The 26,727-nt window shown below is 42.1% G+C and overlaps 1 pseudogene; it reads right to left on the reverse strand.

Annotated features, from left to right (window-relative positions):
* Positions 1–13: 13 nt before the first annotated feature.
* On the reverse strand, positions 14–22,623 carry LOC119740721 (annotated as a pseudogene).
* Between the last annotated feature and the right edge of the window lie 4,104 nt (positions 22,624–26,727).

The raw sequence follows: 26,727 nt of genomic DNA on the forward strand, positions 1-26,727 counted from the left end.
GTTTAGGCAAACATCACACATTACTTAAATCCGAGGGACATATACTCACTACAAATACTGCGAAGTTGGTTGCGTGATTACAATGACATCTGTGTCGCCCATTGGTCACTCCCTGAAAACTCACATCCAGCATTGGACCAATCACCGACTCCGTTTCTCAGAGTTAAGTCCCAGAAGACACACGTGACCTCTTTGATGTTGATAATCACTGGAAGCTAGAGTTGTAAATCGAGTCAACCATTAGACAATCAAGAATCAAATCTCAAGTCAAACCCTATATTCGTCAGATCACGATTAACACTGGATGAATAAAAGCCTGTGGCTTTCTGTAGGTGCCCAAAGTTGCCTCATAAGCAACTGTCAAAATGAGTGTCAAGTCCCGTGTGATGCGCTTGCAACCAGCGAAATCCACTTCCCATTGACATTATGTGCTACCGCAAGAAGTAGCCACGAAATCCGCAGTCTTGTGGATATTGGTGTTTATTAACGAATATCCTCTATGAGCAAGTTGTGGATGGGAAGCCGAGGCAACCCACTTGATTCAGATCTTTCACTGTAGTAAGGCCATTCAAATAGCAATGGCGCAAATGCACAGCCATTTGGATATCTATGCTACAGGTATCTATCAAAAAATCTTGTTACAAACGTCTGCCTATAGGAAAATATATTCTAGTAGTTTTCAAAAGAATTAAAAGGCTTTCCACGATAACAATTGTCACTATAAACTTAATGACATTTTTTCCCCAAAATGTTACATTTTGCTGTGAGTTACTCTTCACGACTTTTTCCCCATACCACGTGGTCCTGTAGGTTACCCGTCATCTCACCTGAATCTGAATAACAACTGGTTCAGTCAGGTTCCGTAGCTCCACATCCTCGACAGCAACAGAAACTACTACACCGGGAATAACCGAACGGGTTCCTGTTCCTGACAAGGATTTCCTTGTCGAAGGGAAGAGAGAGTCATCCCCATAGGCGATGAAACGAGTAGCAATGTACATCAGTGAGCTGTTGCCTAAAGGTAACACCAAAGTGAAATTATGAGGTATCTATGGGGAAAAAAGAACATAAACATTAAAAAAAAAAATCCTCGGACTTTTAATTAACCCAGAGTCTCTAACGCTGACCATTATACAAACTGGACAAGCTATGTGGAAAAAGAGACTTAAAGCAACTGATCCACCATATTGAATCTATAAGCGACATGACAGGACGTACGTGGACATCGCTCTACTGTTGATGTTAGCTTAGTTCTGCAACTTAAAACACCAACTCCCATGATAATCAATTACGCTTTGAAATACTGGCCAGTCCTAGGAATGAATTGTTCAATTCTCAAAATCCAGTTGGAGAAACTTTGCCGCTTCACTCTGGAGCAGTCAAATGCTTAACTACCCTTGAAACAATATCACTTTCCCGGGAGTGCATCATGGGAGACTCAAGGTGGCTTACAACTACTTTAGAGCATGGACATTTTCAGCCAGTTCGGTTATTATAGGGCAGTGGTTTATACAAACCCTTCCGCTGATACGAACCATTTTCTGCCTCGACCAATGCCAACAGATTGGATGGTAGACTGACGGCTGCAATCGTTTCATCTGGTATCTCGCCGCTGCTCTCATAAACTCTGACCTCTGACCCGGAAAAGGCTCCATCCTCCGGCGTTGGACCGGCAGAGGGCGGTAGACCGTTCTGGTGACGGACCAAGGCGAAGCTTAGACCGCCGCTGACATCGGAGGAGTTGCGGTTGGCCGCTTTGACTTTGATGGAATCCTTCTGGACACTGACCTCACCCTGCTGTCGAAGGGTCCAGGAGACCTGAGTCTCGATTGACTGTGCAATGCTGACAAGCTTGCCTGCTTCCGTGTTGTCAGATGCGTCGTGGCGTTTCAAAGCACGCATGGTCTTATCAGCAACGTCAAGAACTTCATCAGTAACCTGCAGGCGTAAAATCAGCCGATTCACAATTTCATTAAAGAAAGCTGTAGTCTTAATGTTGTTCGCATGCCGAATTAACTTATTGGCTTCATGGAAGTACATAAACAAGTCGCGCTACATGCACACGCGGTGTAGATGCCATACGACATACACGAATGGATACGTTGCACGCAGCCGGCAGAGCAGTGTAAGCCATAAGTGACAGACAGTCCGTGAGATAGGCAACCAGTCTGGTTCACAAGTGTCAGTCATTCATTCAGTCAGTCACTGAATGAGTCAGTCTAGTGCAAAGATGACCTACTAGACCTGCCCTCCATGAGACCAATATTATTTTATAAGGAAGATAGAATGTGTCAAGGATCGACATCATCTCTCAATAAAAGACAACCGGTACCTTATAGCAACTGTCATGACTTTTATGTTCCTCTTCCGAGGCCCAAACTCAATTCGGTTTCGATATACTTCACAAAATGAGTGTCATACGAGTTTGTTTTAGATTTCCGTTCGGTGAAGAAAAAGAAAAAGCACTCTTATTCTCGTAATAATTGATTGGATCCCCGACAGTAGTTTTGTATCTGAAATGGTCTTGAAATTGACAGGAAAAGAAAATGCCAATATTAAAACAAAAACCTACTCCGGCCACTTGGAGACTGTCTTCATAATGAGTTGTACTATCTTCATAATAAGTTGTACCCTCCGGAAATCGACTGCTTTCAGCAGCCGTCTTGGAGGTGTGTTTTGTTATGTTAATTCATTAATAATGATACACAAGTGGTCTGCTCAGACGTATCTCTGTTGAATCCCCAAAGATGGCTGCAGTACGTGCAACCGATGCATGTGTATCAATACCGCTTTCAAGCAAAGACACAACCGCTTAAATTCCTCGAGCATGCAAACAGCAAACTAATTGTCGTCTTCTTGTGATATGATCAGAAAATAGCAACTCATTCGTCTTTTGTTTACGTCAGGTCTAGGCTATTTCGGATTGCAGTAAAGTTCAACGATAAGATTGGCTTTTTACTACATAATACATACCCGAGGATGGCCGACACCAGCACTGGAAATGTTCTGCAAGATGTCAGCTATTGTGTTGATGTTCTGTGCAGACAGTTGGCCATTGCTCCACATCTCCGAAGATGTTATCTGAGAAAGAAGCTTGGCCACGTGACTTCCGTTTGAATAAGCCTGAAGACGAGGGTAGCAAAAAATCCCGTAGCATATAGGGATACTAAATCTTGAATTAATCACTACTCATATCACTAATCAACGAAATGTGAAGCTTTTAGGGACAAGTCCGGGGGAAGCAATATTACTGCATTTAAAGCGAAACACTTGTTTGTAATCACGCGCGCTTCCTAGCAAAGGCGTGTTAGTTTCGCGCTCAGTTGATCTCTTCTTAATTTTGACGATTTACACCCTTTTAGAGCATTCGTATACATAGCAAGTTGCTTTCTGAATGTCCCTTCGAACTGCCACTTACACCCTGATTCGTAATTCAGAACGTAATTGCTGAAATAAGGACGACATTCATTCAGTTTGTGTAGACTTTCATGAACTCTATATCCGGTTACACTACAGTGACCTGAAATTCATAATTGTGCAGGGGCGCCCTCCAGAGTTTTAGTAGGCCCCTTCTAGTATACATACCGGCGCTTGCCCTCCCGTACTTTGTAGGCCTACTTGTTCATCACAGCTCTGATATTGCGGATCGTCCCACCTGGGTTCTTCTTGGTCATTGCCTCGTAAGCAATTCCTCCTGCCGAGTGGGCTACCAGCTAAACAAAGATGAGCACCATGTTTATATTGCTCGTTTGAGGGCAGCCGTATAAACACATACAAGGGTTTGATAATTTACAGTTTCACTCGAAATCGAAAGCAAACCTGATCTGATTGCACTAGTGTCGTGTGCATTATTATATTTCACAAGTTAATGCTCCGGCTCAGATATCTGAGTCCGACAACTTTAGAATTGCTGCCGTCTATTGTTATATCTCGGTAGTTTATCTATTTTAAGTCTTACCATTTAACGTCATTGGTGGGCATTTCTGCACGGATTCCACCTGTACACCAGCCTCAGTCGCAGGCCATGTGACGGAGCCAAACGCCTCATTATACGTCACATCCTCAGGACATTGCCCTAATATTCAACAAAATAAATATGATTTAGTATAGGTTTTCCCAACTATTTTAACACTTGTATTACACTAGTTCCACATAACGATTCGTAACAGAACGTTATCGAGCTCAATTCTCAACATCAATTTCAATTATTGCCAAGAGAAGGGGTTTACCCCAGTGTTTCTGGCAGTGGCTGCAATGTGCGCCGAAACACCTTTTTAGCCTTTATAAAGGTACTACATAATGGGCCTCATTATTTCATTAACTTAGACATAATTATCACTGCCTTGAGTACCCAATTCTTGATAGAACGTGCGCTGGGTAATATAAGACTCCGGTATTTTATTACTATCATTATTAACTTCAATTTTAAAAGGTTTCCATTTAAGGTGTATTGTAATTCAACTTTGTAGCCTATCATTCTCAATTGTCCCAATTTCGGTAAATTTGTTTCATGTGGCGAGCGGAGTTGTATTGAAAAAGCAAAATTCGTTTTTGCGAGTGTTTGAAAATCAGGCCTATAAACAAAAAATAGGCTTTTCAATGAAAAAAATGTACCTTTGCTTGAGTTGTAACCAGCGGTGGTTGCCGGCACGTCTTGGCCTTGCACAGGAATTCGAGCAAAGGGACTCATTCCATCTCTGAAGAAACTTTCTGCAAAACAAATTACGTCCAATGACACGAGGTTTTTAAGTTGTTCCCCACGTCTTGGCGAGCAGTGTGATAGCTCAGTCGATACAGGGTCGTGATTTTGCACCGCGAGTTTGCGGGTTTCAATCACCGTTTTGTACCCGAATCTGTTTTTTTTTCTAACCTGGGGCTTCAGAGGATTTTGTCCGAATTGAATTACGTTCGAATTCATCTTTTTTCTTCTAATTTTATATTTCCCTCTCATGTTTTTAGAAAAGTAAAGTCCAAAACGCCATAGCGCACACCCATATGCGGATGTAGTTTGGAAAAAACAAAAATCGCGACCGGGGCATACATGTCTTGCATAAACATTAATGTGAAATGAGCTTCGGGTCCTTAGGTTCACTGCAAGGCACTTGCTCGTCTCCCACCGCTCTATTCAATGACGCTGGTGACCACTAATCCCTGTGGGTAGGTCACTATCCACGATCAATGTACATATCACTAATCTCAATACTAACTGTACTGGCTGACAATGTCCACGCATTGACGCAGTTTCCGCCATCTTGAGTCACATGACGCACACACAGTAACTGCTGGTTTAAACTTGTAAAGTTTTGATAATATATTTAATGGTAGTTTGGGAAGCGAAAATAATAATGATGGGCTTTTTGCAATATTTCGACAATCCCACTCCTAGGATGGCCAACATCCGAAGAATAAATGATTAGGCCTATAGGGAAGTTACTGTTTGAAAAAAAACCTCAACTGCAGAACGTGACGCTTTGGGGATCCAAGATGGCAGACGGTTACTTTAAGACAAACGATGTAGGTCACGTTCTGGAGACCCGTCTAGTCGATACCACTTTTTGCTGGTCTGGGTTTCCGACCCGTATTGATCTCGGTTCCCTGTGGTCTCGATATTTTTGCTGGTCTCGAGTCGAGACCAGCAGTATGCAGCGTTTTTCGCTCATAATATCGATTGCATTGCGTTTATTGTTTTCGTTCAGTATCGTTGGTTGATACAACATTTTGCATCTCGTTTTCAATGATGTTATCACTGCAGTGTGACAGGCCTTTATTTGTTCTTGCAGGTTCCAAGTTACATTAAATGTCTACATGCAATCAACTTGTTATCCATTGATGTAGTATATTTTCATGATGTGTTTTTTTTTTTCAGTGTACTATTCGCAGTCTCGGTCTCGGACCATTACCGTCTCGGTCTCGGTACTTTTAAAAGGTCTCGGTCTCTAAACTCCAGGTCTCGGTCTTGGTGTTGGTCTCGAACAATATCCGGTCTCAACTATAACACTGATCGAGACACATTGGCCAGAGAGTGTCCAATTAGAAGTCAGTGGCATTTTTTTGTCACGCACACAATGAGGAGAAGGGTTTCTCACCTCGGACGGATATGTAGAACGTACATCGGTGACTGACAGAGGTATTTCCATCCAGATTGACCACCATTACCACTTCCACCTCTGTCTTATTGTTGAACCGGGCCCATAGGATATTTGTGACGCCAAACGACCCGCCACTCTCGCACGGCCTACGGGAAGTCTCATCACCAATGGCTTTGCACGTCGTGTATTCTTCGTAACTTTCTGGTACGTTGACAAGCGTTGGCAGAGTCCAGTTCACGTTGGCTGTCGATTCTCCTCGAGGAATTATGACCTCGATGGTTGGGACTCCGTCAATATATGACGATTCTGGAGGCGGGCATGTTTGTCCAAAAGCCGCTAATATATGAATTAAAATACAAATATTGTTTTAATGCAGTTTCATTATAATCCTGTGTACAAGTTGGATGAGTAAAACATATACTTCGGAATCATGCTTATATCATTAAATATCCGGGACGCAAAGTTTGCTTCTGCAGGCTGGTAAAGCCATTAGCTTAGATACGCATGCGTGAAACATAATCACGTGATTGATTAACATGTCATCTGATTTGAAATAACATACATGTATTAGATTTCACTGCGAAAAGCATGACATCACTGTGGCCTGCTACGCTCGGTCGGTGGTAAGAATGCTGCAGGTGAAAACTATTCCCCAGAAATGAATTTCTTGCTTAAACTGTTGCTTAAACTTAATCAATTCCTATTGATCGATGAAATATAATTCTCCTTTGTTTCTGATTCATGGCTCTGGGGATTTTTAAGAGAATTTAAGTCCGATAACTACTCCGTCACCAACTGACGCATGCGCATTATGGTAAGTAACTATACATGCAATGTGTCGCGCATTTTAATTTCTGGCATCAGGACCTTTTCTTTCACCTTGAACAACTGCAAGTAATTTAACACCCCCCCCTTCCTGATCGATGAAATAAAAGTCCCTTTATTCTTTCTGATTCTTTGCCCTGGGGGATTTTTCAAGGGACTTAAATCCGAGAACCATTCCGTTACCAACTGACGAATGCGAATAATACTCAGTGACTTTACGACGCATGCGAATAATACTCAGTGACTTTACGACGCATGCGAATAATACTCAGTGACTTTACGACGCATGCGAACAATACTCAGTGACTTAACGACGCATGCGAGTAATACTCGGTGACTTTACGACGCATGCGAATAATACTCAGTGACTTTACGACGCATGCGAGTAATACTCGGTGACTTTACGACGCATGCGAATTATACCTCAGTGACTTTTCGACACATGCGAACAATACACAGTGACTTTACGACGCATGCGAGTAATACTCAGTGACTTTACGACGCATGCGAGTAATACTCGGTGACTTTACGACGCATGCGAATAATACTCAGTGACTTTACGACGCATGCAAGTAATACTCGGTGACTTTACGACGCATGCGAACCATACTCAGTGACTTTACGACGCATGCTTATAATACTCAGTGACTTTACGAGTAATTACGACGCATGCTTATAATACTCAGTGACTTTACGACGCATGCTTATAATACTCAGTGACTTAACGACGCATGATTATAATACTCGGTGACTTTAAGACGCATGCGAATAATACTCCGTGAGTTTACATGGTCGCAAAAACAAACAATTGCATCTTGGACACTTTAAATCGCAAAAAATCATGCTTTCTCTGCCATTTGACCTTACTTCGCTGGTGTTATCGACAAGGGCAACTTGACGACGTCATGACATAAAATTCGAGGAACCTTGAACTGGCCGATTAGTTTTCATCATGCAATGCTATGTAAATGTGGAACTTTTACAATGATATTAAGATTGTGACCAATAAGACCGCGGGATTCAAATTGTCGACTGCAAATATACACATAAAAGCGACTCGGTCCATTGTAAATCAACAGTTGGAAACTTACAATTATTGCATATGACGCCTACGATCCCTTCACAGAAGTTTAGTGCCTTTCCCCATCCGGCAAAAGGGCAATCAGCCAGTTTGCTCTCATTGCCGCTACACTGAACATGGTTCATCACAACAGGCCCGGTGCCTTCTCCGAAGAGGGACTGGTAGACTGAAGCTTCTGCTCCGTCGAAGCCCAACTGATTGCATACAACCGTGGCGTCTGCCAAGTCCCAGTCATTCGAGCAAACGGTTCCCCATTGGCCGTTCAAGAATATTTCAACTCGTCCGGATGCATAGGACATACCGTCCACAAGACGAACTGGGAAAGTTTCATCTGTGTGAATATAAATATGAATACCGACATTCAATGATTTACATTAAATTCTTCATCAATTCATGCAAAATTAGATGTTTAGCTATACATTCGCCATGCTTGCGAGTAAAACACTGAATATTACAATGCCTTTGTTTCCTATGTGCCTCATATTCGCTGGCCTCATAATATTTTATAAAAATACAGTCTGAAAACCCTTCAGGATCTATCTTGAGAGGCTAAACTCGTACATATTGGGGGATCTTATCTCAATTCAACATAGTCTTGTTCCCAGAATTGATTAGGATTTAGTTCCCATAAAGCAGCCGGTTCACGCCGCCACGGCGTTAGAGAGCGCTAGCAACAAAATTATTGACCCGACAAATCTCGGCCCATGCTACGCGCGCTACATTCAAACAAAATGCGGGCGCGCGAGGTATCACTGATTTTAGTGTTCCAAGTACCAAACTTATCTAAGTTTAAGCGAACGTTATCGTTGGAATTGTTTATAAACCTCCTTGCGTGACATGTGACATGTAATGACTTTATTGAAAGTATTGATACAATATTATCACAAATAGATAGTGAGAATAAATCGTGTTACATTATGAGCGATTCTAATATCAACTTAATGGAATGTGATACTGATAATAGCGTTCAAAACTTCCTAAATACCTTATTATCTCATTCTTTCTATCCTACTATAGACAAACCAACCAGGATTTCTACGGAAAGTGCAACTCTTATTGATAATATTTTTACCAATGTTTATCAAACTCATCCTGCCGGTGTTTTGGTGACCGATATCAGTGACCATCCTCCTGTAATTTTAGTAATTGAAAACCTTAAAGAAAGAGAGCAACCTGATCGAAAATGTAAAAAGCGTGACTTTAACCACAATAATATTGACAATTCTATTCATGACTTGAATGATACTGAATGGGATGAAATAACGTCATCAAATGATATTCATAGTATGTACAATACATTTCTGTTACATGTTACACAAATTTATAACAAAAACTTTCCTTTACACGAGTTAAAATGCCTTTATGATAAACTTAAATCCCCCATTCAATTAGGCGTACAAATTATTTGTAAAGACAATTCAGGAAGAAACCTATTTCGCACAATAAATCTGTCTAAACCTGCTACAAAAATAAACTTAACTCTCTTATTAAATTATAAAAAAAGTTATCTCCATAAAAAAAATTTATGAAGTAAAAAGCAATATTAAAGGTACTTGGAATGTAATTAATTCTCTTCTAAATAAGCGAAAGCAAAATGCTCACCCTTCTTTTTTTTAACCAGTACTAATCTTAAAGGTAACATGGAGATTGCTGAGGCATTTAATAATTATTTTGTCAATATTGGCAATAACCTTGCTAGCAAACTACCGTCATGTAACACTTCTTTTCGTTCATTTTTAAAGAGCCCATGCTCGAACTCATTCTTTTTGTCACCTGTTACCCCAGACGAGATTGTGGATAATTTTAACACTTCCTTCTGACAAGGCCTCCGGATTTGATGGCTTAAGCTATTTTGTTATTAAACAAGCACGGTATTCTATAGCGAAGCCTTTGGCCGACATATTTAATAAGTGCTTGACAGCTGGAGTGCTTCCTGATGATTTAAAAATAGCCCAGGTTACACCAATCTACAAAAAAAGGTTGTAAGCATGACTTTGGTAATTATAGACCCATATTGGCAGTGGCGTAGCCACGGGGGGGGGGGGGGGGGGGGGGGGGGGGGGGGGGGCGTGGGGGGGGGGGGGAGGGGCGACCGCCCCCCATGAAACCTTGTCCCCCCCCCCCCCCCACTGAGATTTTGAGTTTCTAAAAAAATTATCAGTGATCTACATGACGCAAGGGGCCCTATTATGTACTACAATGTATCTTTTGCTTAGAAAATATTGAATAAAGTGGTCAGAAATTGCCTCAGATAGCACCACAGAGCATTTAGAATCCAAAATTTTTCGGGGCCCTCAAGTGGGCCCGAACCCCACGCCTGTAGCTCAGAATTCTGGTAGCTGATTCAATGACTCCAACTCGAAAACAATGTTCAAATAATTATCTTTTGCCAAGAAAATATTAGTTAAATTATGGAGGAAAGTGGTAAGAAATTGCTTCAAATCACACCACAGAACATCTAGAATCCAATTTTTTTCGCGGCCCTTAAGCGGGCCCCGAACCCCACGCCGTAAGGGCTTCGCGCTTCGCGCTTGCATCAGTTAATGATCAAGGTATGCCCCCCCCCCCCCACTTTTGAGAAGCGATTGATTGACGCCCCACTTCCCCCCCCCATGAAATTTCCAGCCCCCCCACCCCCCCCCCCCCCCCCCCCACTGAAAAATTCCTGGCTACGCCACTGCATATTGGTATTGTCCACATTTTCCAAATTATTTGAAAAGTTATTTTATACCAGACTAATATAAAAAGTTAATTTACACAAGATTAATATTTTTTATGAACAAGCACAATATCGTGCCTGATGCAAAATTTGGTTTTAGACTAAAAACGTCAACTGATCTGGCGACATCCTATGTTCTAAGTAAAATATGTACCGCGATGGAACATGATAATTTCTCGATTGGCATATTTCTAGACTTGTCAAAAGCTGTTGATACAGTCAATCATGATATTTTAATAAGTAAGTTGGAACACTACGGTGTGCGTGGAACAGCACTTGATTTATTTAAAAGTTGAGTATTAGAAAGCAGTACGTGTCTTATAATTGTGTAAATTCTTCCTATCGAGATATTACTTGTGGGGTACCACAGGGTTCTGTATTAGGCCCAATATTTTTCATCATTTATGTTAATGATATCATTAACACCTCTGACATTATTTCATTTTGTTTATGTCGATGACACTAGTTAATTATATACTCATAAAAATGTTGATACTGCTATTAGAAACTTAATGTTGAATTGAAAAAAAATAGTACGTGGCTCTTAGCTAACAAGCTTTGCATTAATCTGTTAAAATTGAACTATATGATTTTTGTTGCCCATCAGTATAAATGCACTCAATCACAGTGTTCCCTTAATTTTAAACGATTCCAATCTTAGTCAAGTAAAAAGCACTAAATTCTTGGGCATAATTTTTGACGAGCATCTCACATGGACAAAAAAAACCACATCAATGATATAGCGACAAAAATATCAAACAATGTTGGCATAATGAATTGTTTAAAATATTACCTCCCCAGTAGAATCTTACACATTTTGTACAATTCCTTTTTTGCCATATCTAAATTTATTTAATTTCGACTTGGGGTAGTTCACCATCCAAATGCAACAAACTGCTCATGTTACAGAAGCGAGCGGTACGATTAATATCTCATGCTGTTTATCGTGATCATACCCTTCCTTTATTTGCGAATTTGAGACTCTTACAATTCAATGACTTATACTACTTTAACTTGGGTAAATTTATGTATAGGTTTATACACAATGCATTACCTACTTGTTTCAACCCCTTCTTTATGCTCACATCTGATATCCATTTGAATAATACCCGAAGCACTAGTAGGAGAAATGTTATTCAACGTGGTACATCATACTGGAATAGTCTAGATGACTTCTTAAAATCATCACCCTCCTACTCTGTCTTTGTTAAAAACTTTAGATCACATCTACTCAATTATTACTCGAACAACTAGTTATAATTTATGAATCTAGATATATGCCCTCGTCTCATACGTGTTACTGTTTTTCTAGGTTGTGTCTTTGTGTGTGTCACTGTTGTCCATTTTGGCCTTTGTCACTGTCTCTGTTTTTCTCGGTCATGTCCACTTGTCTGTCGATAGGTTAGGGTACAAAAGCGTGAGGCTTCACCTTATACCTAAATGTTGTCGTAAATTTGTTGTAGTATTGATCATGTACATTATTATACACAATTACATAATTCATTGCAATTTGCTCTCTGTGTATAATATGTTCGGCATTGTAACATTTTATTGTTTGGAAATGGCAACATTGAAATAAATGTTTCTACTACTACTACCTGGATTCATTACTGACAGTTGTGGAATAATGAGCTCTGCATCCGATACGATGCATCACAAGCACCTTCCCTCCTATCACAAATTGAAACATGCTAGATAGATGTTACTTTGATTCTATTGAAATCTTACTTGCTTGGCATATCACCTCCGCAGCAGTGTCGGGTCTGCAACCATAGAGGCCAAGGACAGTTTCCTCAAGAATGCACTGCGCCAGCCTGGCTTCATCATCACGACAAGCTTCAAACGAAATATATAAGGGACGCAGCTCCCCATCCGGGATGATTCCAGAGACTGCGATACTGGGCCCAAGGAAACCCAGCTGTCTGCAAACAACGTCAGCGTCCGAATCAGCCCATTCCCTGTTGCATACAGTGCTCCATTGACCTTTGAAGAACAGCTCTACACGGCCAGATTTCGGATTACCGCCGCCAGCTAAACGAATGGAGAAGTCTTCATCTAACAGGGGAGAAAAGAATAACGGATCTGCATATTGCCCAAAATGCTAGGATTTCTAGAGGGGGCTTTCCGGTTTTGGCGGTCTATGTCATGGTCAGGCCTAGGTCAAAGTTCACATAGTGTACTATTATACGGTATATAATTGAAGCAAATTTCCACAAAAAATCTGAAATTTTAAACTCTAAATAGCATAAAAGGATGTCTGACAACGATAAGACCTTACATTTCAGAAAAGGTTCCATCAAAAACCGTTGCCCAATAAAATAGGGGAGTTTACTCCATTTCAAAAGTGATGAGTCAGCACTTTTTAGGAAGTTTCCTTTCTGTTATGTAAAAGTTATAGACAAAGGAACTTTGGGTTTTTTTTCGTATCGCCACTTCGGCACAAGGATACTCGCGAGCACAAATAATGCACTTCCTTTGATTGATTTATAAATTATACGTGGTTTATTAATTATCCTTATCACAACGTTAGTTTGATTTCACTAATGATTTAAAGCTGATTGTGTATGCATTATGTATATATTGAATCTACATATCACGTTTTAACTCACAGGGCATGAAAAGGTATGGACAATTTCGAGTATTCCATTTTTTTCCTGCTGAAAATCTATTGGTCGTTCCAGTTTACAGTTTTATTCTTTGGGTGTCATTGTTTCACGGTGGACGGTAGATATTTACGTACGCGTACATTTATATACAATGTGCATGTATAATTACGGATGAGGCAAATACCTGTAATGATATGTGCAAGCAAGTTGTTTTTCATTTGCATCATAGCACCCTGATGTGTTCAATGATTGCTGTCCTATACCGTGTGTGTGATTGATTCACAATGAACAAAGAGATTTTCAAGAACACTTTTCATTCCATAAAAGCTCAAAATGTAAAATTGCGAGTTGCTAAACCCAAATGCATATAAATGTGCACACTTTATCATGCCAAATATTATATTTCTCAATGATGAAAATAAGGCTAGTTTGAAAATGTGGTCCAGAAGTATATGACCTCAACAACTTTTTCGAACGGAGCCAATGGCTGGAGAATAGCCAACTATTCCGTAGGTTGCTAAGATTTATGATTAAAATCTATTGATGAGGAATGATTGTAAACGTGCAGTGCATTCTCTTGAGTTTTGGCCACAAAATATGAATTAATATATTGTAAATCAGAAAATAAACCTTTATGAACAGATTACAACAGTTAAAGAGCTCAGTATGCAGTACTGACCTTTCTCGACATCCAAGTACATGCATGTTCACCTTCCACACTACACTTATATCAAACACGGGTAACTATAGTAGTAATAGGGCAAAGCTATTACACTGGACCAAGATTAGAATACTGGAAATTGATTGTACACCTTCATGCCTTGTGAGTTAAATGTGATGAGAATACATATACATACACATATGCAAACAAATGGCAACTTTAAAAACATCATTTGAAGCAAACTGACGCTTAATTAAGATAATAATAAACCATTACTAATAAATAAAAGAAAGGAAGATCATTATTAATGCTTGTGTGATTATTATCACATTCCAAAGAAATAATGGGAAAAATTCTTTAACATTAACAAAACAAAAAGCAAGCTTTCTCAAAAGTGCTGACTCAGCATATTTGGAAATAGAGTAAACTCCACGTTTTGGTTAGGCGAAGGCTTTTTGATTGATTTTCTTCTGATATGGTAGGTCTTATAGTACTGTTGTTTGGCATCCTTTTATGCTATTCAGAACCTTAAATTTCAGAGTTTTGTGGAAATTTACGACAACTATATGCAGTATTGCACACATGTTAAACTTTGACCTAAGCCTGCTCTAGGCTGCCAAAACTGGGTACCTCCTCTAGGATGACTTCTAGGGACCTAGACAGCAAGTGTACCAAATTAGGTGCTTCTCACGATCTTCCCCAAAATTAGCTCTAAGTTACCGGACCATATCAAAGTACATCCACATGAGGACAATTCAATGTCGAAAGCGTTGTTACTGATATTGTTCAATCAACTGCGTAAGACGGATCATCTGAACATCAGCTTCCCGTGTCACGTGATCAAGGGGGACACAGTTGGAAAACACACCAATGGTGTGAGTGTGCGTTACAGTGAGCCTGGATTGGTCTATAATAAGTACAACTTTCAAACCTGCTTGGCAAATAACGCCAATTTCAGCTCCATGTCCGGGACAGGTCCAATAATAAGCCCCCAAGGAAGGGAATGAACAATCTATCAGTCTCTCTTCATCGCCTCTACAGTTCACACTACTTAGCTGTATAACACCGGCGCTCTGCTCAACGAGTTCATTGGTGATAGATATGCTGGACCCGTTGTTGTAGCCGAGCTGCCTGCACACTACACTGGCAGCATTGGCGTTCCAACCGTCGTCACATACTGTTCCCCATTCACCGTTGGCAAACATCTCAACGCGACCTTCCGTACTCGATGGACCATCAACAAGTCTGATAGGGTACTCATCCTCTGAAATTAGATGAATTCAAACCACGGAGATTATTAGAGAAAACATCTTCATTCTCTGTCTATGTATCAGAATCGTCGTAAAGGCGCCATTGTAGATCTGTTTAAATGTGTTCAGTTCTTGTGGGATGTGGAGAAAAGGCGGGAGTGGAGGTTTGGGGAAGAGGCATTGGTAAGGAGATAAGTGAGAGAATTTGTGGTCAGGTTGTTGTCTCTTGATCGGTAGGTATGTCGGTCGATCGGCTAGGTTGGTTGGTTGGGCGGTCATACGGTGAAGCAGTCGGCCGGTCGGTCTGTCAGTCTGTCGGCTAAACGGTTGGTCGGTTTGTTGGTTAGTAGGTCATCTGATCTGTCATTTGGTCGTTTGGTTTGTCTGTCGATCAGTCAGTTGGTCGTTCAGTTGTTCAAACAGTCAGTCGGCTGTTTGGTTGGTTTGTTTGCTGCAGTCGGCTGGACAAGCGGTCTAGGAGTCGGTCATATTGGTCGTTTGGCTGGTCAGTTTTCTCACCTGCTTGGCATCGTACACCTGCAAGTGTGAAACATGGAACACTCCACCATCGGAGAGGACAGTTCGTGAGCTTGTCCTCGTGACCCTTGCAGCCGACATTGGTAAGATAAAGTGGTAAGTCTGAGCCGTAGTACAGTGGAACAATCACCGAGACGTTTGGGCCGAAGTAGCCTAGCTGCCGGCATACTACGCTAGCATCTGCGTTATCCCATCCATCGCTGCATATAGCTCCCCATTTTCCCTTGAACAGTACCTCAACACGACCAGCCGTATCTGACATGCCATCTACGATTCGAATCGGATGCGCATCACCTCAGACCAGAAAAAAATGGAACACTGACTTATGCATTGTAAGTGTAGACCTTATGAATGATTGGTTATGGAAATGTAATTATTAAATGATCAGAGAGTCCCAAGACGGTATATTTCGTTTCCATCTTCTCCCTTTATTTCATCTGTGTTCGGGCAATGTTTCCCCAAATTTTCTGTTACACCCAGTCACTGGCCCGTTCTTTTCATCTGTTAAATTGTGTCCGGTGAGCAGAAGCCATCGCACTAATTTTAAGTCCTTAGACCTCCAAGTTTCGTCACAGTATTATTATATTCAAAAGTAGAACAACGATTTAAACAAGGATGCTTTGAAAAGAGGACGAGTAGTCACTTGCAATTCATTTTGGACGCGTCGAAAAAAAAATCAACATTTGTTGAAGCAAAGCAAGCCTAGTAAAGCTGATCCCTGTGTCACATCTTCACCCGTCTCATAAGGGCGCTATGCACTTGCCCAACATGTCTGATTAAAGAAGTTAACGTTAAGAGCAACTGTGCGTATTCCCGTTTCTTAGGCCACATGCTAACACCTTGAGCGCATAAACGTTCATTCAGAATCGAACATAACCCTAAGAACTGGAAGTCTTGCCATGCATCTTGTGTACACAATGGACTGGATTTAGCCTAATATGGAGGTAATCTATTACAATGAGACTGCCCGGCTTTCACCAGCCAACAAGCAGGCTTAGTGACAAGTGACAGTCAGTCAGTCAGTCAATGAGTGAGTCGGTCAGTGAGATAGGTACAGGTGGACTATACAGGTTGTCCCCCCCAAAGGTAACCCACAAAAAGGGACAATATTAACAAACTATGATGTTTATGACTACAAGTATGGTTTTATCATAAACTATGTGTTTCATTGATATCTTGGAGGTACACATCTGGTCATTCGTCACTGATTTCCATTGCTTTTTAAGATGGTATGTAAAAAGCTTCTTTAGAAGCTTAGGCTAAAACATTGTAAATACAGCCAGACATAAGACGTTTCAATGGGAAATGTTAATTTATGAAATCATGAACACACACAATTTTTGTCAATTGATAATCTCAACCATTCAGGATTCAAGACCTTACTACATACATCACCCTCCACATTATGTCCACCTGCCTTTTTTACACAAAGTCTTCAGCAGTGGCGCATATCTTCCGTGGCCCATTATGCCATCTAAGTAACCATTGCAGGTTGTCCACCTCGTGCAAAATGCAGGACTGCAAATCCTGAAGGTCGGGGAGTTGATTGCAAAAACATTGTTCTTTTGTTCTCCCCCCCCCCCCTAAAAAAATCTCAAGGTGTCAAATTATGTCATGTGGAAGGTCATTCCAAGGAATGATTCAGTGACATTACTGTGTCCCCGAAAGTTCCTGAAAGCGATTCCTGACAGCATTTAGTATGTCGGCTGGGGCACCGTCTTGTGCCCCCTTCCCTTGATGTTAGAAAATGCATGTACCATTCCTTAATGTTCGAAATTTAACTCGCGATGCGGCATCACAAGATATCAGGGAGGTTTCGCAAGCGAACGGATACGCTTACACTTGCGTTTAGCTGTCCGTATCCGTTTTTTACTTACGTGTAGCGAGCGAGATATGCATGTCGTCTGCACGTATGACGTCATACGCCACTCACTATCCACTAAACGTGCAGACGACACGCATATCTCGCTCGCTACACGTAAGTAAAAAACGGGTACGGATGGCTCAGCGTAAGTGTAAGCGTATCCGTTCGCTTGCGAAACCTAATGTTGGAAAATCTGTTTTGTTCAGATGTGGCTTAGATGTGGCTGTGTTTTCAATGTTTTACTCAAACTGTCCTGAAAAGGTTATTACACACCATTTGTCAAAACAATGGAACTCAGTGATGCATGACCAGATGTGTGCATCCAAGATATCAATGTCCCTGGAAGTTACCATTTATGTGGGACACCCTGTATAGGCTGGCCCTCCGGAAACGACATAAATGCATTATCCATGTTATAGGCTCATACCTGATTGGCACACAACACCGACAGAGTAGGATGGACACCTACGAGTTCCCCAGTCTTTGAAGGCGCAATCCACCAGCTTAGTCTCGTTTCCAGCGCACTGTACAGCATCCATACCATACTTAACCAAAGCTCCGTGCCCACCAGTGAAGAACTGTTCGTTCGTGCTCACGCTTGGTCCGTCGTAACCGAGTTGTGAGCAGACTACACGTCCGTACAGTTCACCAGTGTTGTCATTCATACACACGGCTACCCAGTCACCATTGAAGAAAACTTCGACCAACCCCGATACGTTGGAATGACCACCAATAAGTCGAACTGGGTGCTCCTCAACTTTAAATTTGCGAAATGAACAAAAAAAAATCTGTTATTTTTTCACTTTATATCAAGTCCATCACACGCCAGTTCACAATCAAATCACAATTTAATTTACAATTAGGTCATAAGGACCAGGGCAAAGGCGGTTCTAAGACTGTAAAGAAATACCTTTGCCACAATCAGTGCCTCGCTGTGCCCCCACAAGTTAGAAACGAGGTACGTCGCTAGTCACAGTCCATTTGAATAAGCTTGTGACTTGTCTTGGGTTTTGATACGAGTTGTAATAAACTTGTGAGTCTCGTTCGGGGCACTGGTGCAGGACTCGACAGTCTCAACTATACACACTTCATACCAAGACGATAATTAGGTAAACAGTGTGGAAACAAAATAACACCCTTTTCTGTACGCAGCCCTGTCCTGCCAGCTACTGTCAAACGTGATAAATATATTTTAACAGACACGTTTGGGGAGTATTTTTCTTTTCGTTTATTTCTTGCTACCGCCAATACCGCCGGTATTGGTGGACTATACTGCCGGTATAGTTGATTGACAATGTGGTGGCAAGTATACAAGCGCTCTCCAGAAATTAGGTTATGCAAATAGATTATCAATTTGGTCTCTTTTATTCAGTTACGCGGAAGGGTTTGGCCAGACGCCCAGGCGAGTGGGCGATGCAACACGGTGTATAAGTTAAGTCCGATGTGAGTTGCTGTGGCGTCAGCTGTGTCGTTTTGTTTAGTTCGAGTGTTGTTGGCTGAGGAAGAAAAAAGTTTCTTTGTTTTCTGAGATATAGGAATCATGTGTTTGTGTCTCTCTTATTGGCATTTTGCAACAAAAGAAGACAGGAATTCAATTTATTTCACGCTACGATCGGTTGCTGTATCTCGAGAACCGAGAAAGACGATGCGTTCTGCAGTTATCGTCTGCGGGTGCGCATATGGCTTGGCAGGCCGTATTTTGATGCGCAGAGGCGATAAGAAATATGGCACGTGACACCGCTTGTCAGGAAAGGGGCAGATGCTAATCTGTGTCGCCGGTCACGTGCAGCAGCGAGCGCAGACAACGATCGGCCTCGAGGTTCATTGCCACTTTCATGGTTAATGTACGCCAGTTAGTTCGGTTTAGGGCAGCAGGTTCAAAGCGTCGTGGATGGAGGTCTGCCCACTTCAGGTTGCATGGACTTGAGGTGGTGCTCGCACGTCTTCCTCGGGCAACCCTGTCTGCGTCTGCCATCTGCAGCTCTCCGTAGAATATCTGCCGTGGAATCCTGGACTCGTCCATACGGGTAACGCGGTCAAACAGTAACCCGTCCAGGCGGTACCTTTGGTAGACCCCCATATTCAGTTCTCTCACAGCAAAAAAACAGGTGAAAAAAGTACCGAAGCAAGTACACAGCCCTGCTTCACCCCGTTTGAAATATTAAAACTCTCGGAAAGTTCACCACATGAGAGTACTTCTACCGTGGCGTCGTGAAAGAGGTGGATGCGGTTGGTGCACCTCCCTGGGGGTGCATACCTATGTTCCCCAATACCTATGGTCACAAATACCAATGTTCACCAACCCTAACCCTAACCTGAATCAGGACTAAGGATTTTAGGAACATCGGTATTGGGGAACACAAGTATTGGGGAACATCGGGTAGACCCTCTCCGTGGTTGGGGTTGTGTTGGGTTGTAACAGAGGGATCCACCTCTAAAGGTAGTATTGTCACACTTCTCCAAGTGGTTTTCATGGGTCCAGGCTGGCAACCCAGCTCTCACATGTGTACTTGCATGCGGTAATGGCCACACCCCTGGCAATAGCTTTGACAGGCCGGCTAAACCAGGTGAGGGTAGCCGATGGATTCCAAAACAACTGTGATAAGGGATCTGCAATCCCAGCTTGTGAAGACTGCCTTGGCGGACCAGGCAGAGGAAATCCCCGAGACTCAACGGCTGGAAAGGCATCGCAGCAGCACATCAATGAGTACAGTGCCGAGGTCGTAATATCACGACCATCCAATTCAGCCAAAGAGTTCTCCAGCTATAACGATTTTCTTGCCACTGGACCCCGACTTCAGATACTTGGATTGCCCCTGTGCAAAGTCGTTCAAACTTAAATATCTTTCGAGTACATGTTTCGTTGTGCACTTTCGTCCTTAACCCTACTGTACAAGTCCTGCAGAAATGTTGGAGTGGCGAAGCAACAGGTGGAGGTGACAACGGAGAGTTGAAGTTACGAACCTGCACGTATAGGTGGGCATTGGACCAGTGGTCGTTCTTCTTGGTACCCGGGGTCAGCAGAGGAGTCCGGCAGTATCAAGTGAGACTAAACAGATATCTTCAGGATAACGCTGCTCACCGTTTTAGGAGAGGTCTATAAAAGGTGGTCTAAACTTCGCCTGCCCCACGAGCATCAGGAAGATAATCCATTGATGCGGTTGACAGCAAAAAGAGAATGAAACTACTTATTGGAACATGGAAAGTACGCACTCTTACGGACAGGGACAAGTCAGGAAGACCACAGAGGAGAACAGCCTAAGTCGCCAAAGGAATTTCACGTTACAGCATTGACTTCGCAGCCCTAAGCAAGACCAGGCTTGCAGAGGAGGAATCTCTTACTGAGCTTGGTAGAGGTCTACTGTGTCTTGGGTGCAGCATATGAATGGCGGTGCCCAGTCCTCTCCTCTCGCCGTCTTACCTTCCCTGAACGAATCAGGTACCCATTTTACTGTTGGGTCGTCAAAGAGAGTTTTCCATTTTTTGGTCCGAAAGGGATTCGAGCCGCCAACCTTCCACTCCGTAGCTCCACGCTCTAACCGCTCGGCTACGATACGAGAAAGCCGATGGAAACGACAATACAATCTGGGGTCAGTATTGCAGGGGGGGGGGGGCTCTTAAGAGGGAGCTCATTTTCTGTAAAGGGGACTTCAATATATTTTTTATTATTAGATACAATTTGTAAAAGGTTAATGTTGCACAAGGGGAGGCAGACCTCCAGCGGGGATTGGGATGGGCCACCTCCCCAAGTACGCCACTGCAGAAACAAAACTCACCTGCCTGACACACTATTCCCACTGAACTTCCATAGTATTCGACGCCATCATCACTCATCTGGCACTCTGCAAGTGTGGCCTCGTCACCTCTGCACTCGAACCGGTATGGAATCAATGCGCGCATTTCACCCCGCCCAAAGAAGTCCCATTGCACGGATACATTATGGCCGTAATGTCCCAGTTGTCTACACACAACACTGGTGGCTGCATCATCCCAGTTTTTACTGTTTATATTTTCCCAATGGCCGTCAAAGTTAACCTCCAGCCGTCCCTGGGTAGAAGACAGCCCATCCACCAGTCGAACGATCAAGAATGTTTCGTCATCTGTTTGAAATGTGGTCATAATTCAGTTAAATTGGACAAGGTCTGGTGCTGTAATATTTGAAATGTAACGATTTGTATTGCAATGCAAATAATTTTGATTTTTTTTTTGGCCGGGTCAGCATTATGAGCTTTACGAAACCATGACGTGAATATTACCCTCGAACACACACTCAAAAAACAACTTAGTCAAAATATTGACTGGTTTTCCTAGTTATTGAAAATTGACTAGGAATTTAGTTAAACATGCAAAGCTTCATATTTTGACTAGAAAAAGTAGTTGGGTTCGACTCCAATTTCAGTTTCTTGCATAACTATTTTTCCAAAGTCAATAATACTGACTGGAAAAATTTAGTCAGATTGACTGATTTTCAGTTGCACCCAGCTGACCCTGAATGGCTAGTCAAATTTGACTGGTTTCTAGTCAAATCTGACTAATGCTTTTTTAGAGTGCATATTGGGCCACATCCTATCCCCCTGAATTTCTCCGTGTATGGTTAAAATGTTTAGGAGGTTCAATTTTCTTCAATAAAAATAATTATATTACATGTATTTAAAAAGAATGGAAAACAAGACAATTACCAATTCCACAAGACACGAAAACTCGGTAGGAAAATATAGCCGGTAACCAACCATCGATAGCGCAATCAGCAAGAACCATCTCCTCCCCACTGCATTCAACACCTTGGAGGAGCGATGAACTAACGAATCGACGACTGAGGGCGTATGATATATGCGACCCGTTGAAGCCCAGCTCTCTGCAAACCACACTGGCATCCTGCAAGGCGTTCCACTTGTCAGACGATACACTTCCCCAATCACTTCGGAAGTTTATTTCGAGTGCGCCGTTCCGTCCCGAAGTTCCACCAACAAGCCTTACTGGAAAATCGTTATCTGTTTGGAAATAAACCGGACAATGGTATCTAAAAGGAATGTGAAGGGTTAATTGTGAGTGGCGGATGTTATTCAACTAATAAATAGGCCTAAATATGATAGGGGCAGAAAATATCAATTTACTTTATGCTCTCGACTTGCTGGAAAGACACAAACAATTGTTCACTGCTGTGATGTAGGGTGTATTCACACTGGAGGGGGCTACGAATGCACCCTGAGGGTTAACAAGTCTAAAATTGGCAGGATCCAACGGTGGCAGAGTGTGCATCGGCGAGACTCGCAGGGACCTCCCCACCAGATTCAATGAACACAAAGCCCGAGGCACAAAGGGAGACTTTGATAAGTCATCCACAGTCAAACACTCCAACAGCGAAGACTATTTTATTATTTTATTATTCCATTATTTTAACGTGTTTATACACAGTAAACCATTCAACCATTTTCAAGGGGCTGTGTTGGTTGAAAATCGGACAATATACAAATTATAATCAGTAATTCAAAACATAAAACAATATAAGAAGAACACTTAAACGATAACAAAAGAAATAAAATAGTATGACCTAACGGCCGGATAACAGTACTTGACCAATCACCAGAACAGTAAAAATCAACTGGAGACCATCAGATCAACTGGAACCTGGTCGTAGGCTACCCAAGGCGCATCAGAGAAGCCATTGAAACCGTCAAAAACAACACGCGGTTCCCAAAGACGTCGGTTTCTCTATCAGTGACAACTGGTACCCCATCCTGACCTCGAAGTCCTATACCCAAAGGACAAATTAGTTCTCCATCGTTGGGGTCCCCTATACCCTTGACAACCTTCCCTTCATCACGCCCTTCCTTCAGACTGACACGCCTCACTGATCATCCAGCACCCCCACGTACGTCCTGTATGAGGCACCATATAACCCCGCTTCACCGTTCGAATCCCTCAGTCTCCTGACGACGGGCAGAGCATACTGTCCGAAACGTTGAGGGTCATATTTATCGCATGGTGCTACCGAAAGCAATATCTTATAAGCTTTATATTATTGGAAAAGATGTTCTCTTTAGATAATGTAAGGAATTTACTGTCAAATAGTTAAGCCTGTTATTGATTGATTTGTATTCTATTTTATTGTATTGTATTTTTAGTTTAAAGTGAAGTTTCGAGCTTTTTACCGAATAATTTGTGATACTGTAATAACATACCAATGTTTTCAGCGATTTATCATTGTTCTTTTTTCAACGTATTAAAGTTTTTTTATAATTGTTATGCGTTTGTGTACATTGAATGGAATGGGTTCAATAAAAATAATATATTGTTATTATTAGTAGTAGCAGTATGGGCAGGTCATGCAGTTCCTGTGCCATACCGTCGCATACCAAAATAGCTCCTCTACGTCGAGCTACAAGTAGGAAGCGCTCGCACATTGGCCAAACAAAAACTGTAAAGACAGTGTTACACTAAACATTTGCCTGGGTGGTAGATTACTTTACCGGTTCCAGTGTTTTGGTTACTTTGAGTTTGTTTGAGGTGCGGACTGGAGCGAATGACAATGGAGAAATACAGGAAAGAGATCTAGCTCGAGCCAATTAAGTTATAAGGAAGTCTGAAGAGGTACGTCTGACTTCTTAACCCTTTCACTCCCAGGGCTCCTTTTGGCACCAAAGTCGACACCACTTTCTTCCTTTTGGTACCAAACCATTCTGCATTTTGCGAAAATGTAAATAGCGCCCCCTCTCGACGAAATGTCTTTCTGGCATCATGCGTTGTGTATTGTTATAACTCCATGGTTGAAGCATATCAAACAGACTACTCAACTATGTGAATATAAACATTATTCCTGCCCCCCCCCCCCCATGCAATGTTGCTAGGGGAATTGACCAGTCTGCCTGAACGCCCGATTTCCAACAACATTGAACGGGGGGGGGGGGGCTTGAACTTGCGCGTGTCCGGTTACATAATCTTGGTAAACACATTAAGGGTAATAAACATGAAGGCGGTTAAGAAGTTCACATATTGTTTACATTGCTGGGCAAGCAATGGGCTCTGTAGTCTGGTTCCCAGACCAAAAGATTCTGACTATTCCTGATGAATCTAGGTCAGGTAGCCTCCGGTAATACATTGTATTACAATTTACGTCACGTGACTAAAACGGGAGGAATTCCTCCTTTTTCCGAAAATGTCCGAGGTTTGCCGAGTTCATTTCGTCGACAATTGGATAGCGCCCGAGTATTTCCGAGTATAATATAGGCTTAATTAACTGCTAATTACTTATTTTAAATTCTATTATTATTACGAAAACTTGGAATTCAACGACGATTTTGTGCATCAAGTATACTCGAATCGTATGGGCGAACTTTTTGCTGCGTCATGGACTATTTTGAATTTGACGACCGTTACCGAGATTTTCCAAAACTCGGTCTTCATTCGGCTCAACCTGCTAACAGTGCTATTTGGGTGCCTAATTTTGAAGATTCCAGATCAACATTAGTCAATGTTATCTCACAGAAAAATCAAACAGTATTATCGTAACTTTATGATATTATAAAGCAAGTGGTTTATTTACAAATTTGATCAGAACAGTAAAAATCTATAAGTGATAAAGTGAAATCGGAGACGGAGCCGAGCTTTGAAAAAGGGCCGTCAATGTCGTCATGTTTATTTTTTAGCCACGGAGGCTGCCTGACCTACAATTTAGACGTGAGCGTCGGGAATAATTGTCAGGTCTAGGGCACAAGACTATTGGCTCTGTCCTCCATGCATGAAATGCGAGGGCGCTACACAATGAAATGTTTCCAAACGCTCCTGGTAATGGAGACTCATGGTACTTTATTCTCCTGGGAGCCAAAGGGTTAAGGAAGAGACAGTGAATTATAATTAAAGGGCATTAACCCTAAAAGGGCCTGGCTATTTTGATCATCTCTCAGCCGGGGGGGGGGCGGTTTCTGGAACCCCCCCCCCCCCACGATCTCGGCCATCAAGTGACGAAACATTTTGAAACTCGGTACATGCATAGAACGACTTATCATGAACATATACAAGACATTTCATGACTATAGGTCAAAGGGTTTTGAATTATTGCTAATTAATTATTCATATTCATGAATGGTAATTCTGCTCTGTGTAGACCACGTGTTGTGGAATTCATTTTTCACGGCGCGTACTAGCGCCGGAAAAATGTTCGCTGCGTGGCAACTCGTTGTCCGATTCATATGTTTTTGGTATCAAAAGATGCGCATGGCTCGAGGCTAAAAAGTCAGACCAGCTCGGGTCGCAAATTTTGTTTAAAGCTATCGCGGAAAAAGTTGAGGGGGCGGATTCTGCCCCCGGCCCCTTTAGGGTTATAGGAGGGTCTGCATGGGGGGTAACATGATGTAGGGACACGTGTTAGTGGTCATCAGGCTGTGGTTTCTTCCAAGGTTCTGTGTTACAATGTATACAGAGTGTCTGGGAAAAGGCTGGTCTTGGCTATTTATTAAAATATGGGGATCATTAAATACATCAGAAAGAGAAGCAAGGCATGGAGGTTTTATAGGAACATAAATGCGGACAGTATTGGCTATTCAGGGTAAAGATCCGGACAAAGGTTAAGGCTTATACAATAGCTTAACATCAGAAAGAAAAGCCAGGCATGGAGGTTTTATAGGAACATAAATGCGGACAGTATTGGCTATTCAGGTTTAAAAATCCGGACAAAGGTTAAGGCTTATACAATAGCTTAACGGCTTTAAACAACACCCTGACACCTGGGATTAATAAACAGCTCAGAACAGTGGCATGTGACGCCCCATACACAACGGCTCTGTAACCTGTGGGCCGTCAGGACATCTACAGCAGTGTACGTTGGCAGCTCAGCCATTACATTCCGATCCAACTATCTCACATCCACCAACTGGTACATCCACTGATCCTTGTCTACATGTCCATGGAACTCAGCGCGGATTGGCCTATCTAGCCATCTGTTCACTCATGATAGAACATAACTGCCCTGATTTCGCCTGATCTCAGTCGAAAATTAAAACCAGTCTTGTGGGGTGTCCAAATTACGTGGCTACGGCTTGAAATTACACACGTGTCTGCACTCGAAACAACGCGTCCTTGTCAGCTTGACAAGGAAC

Source organism: Patiria miniata, unplaced genomic scaffold (genome assembly GCF_015706575.1).
Source record: "Patiria miniata isolate m_02_andy unplaced genomic scaffold, ASM1570657v1 HiC_scaffold_5, whole genome shotgun sequence".
NCBI lineage: Eukaryota > Metazoa > Echinodermata > Asteroidea > Valvatida > Asterinidae > Patiria > Patiria miniata.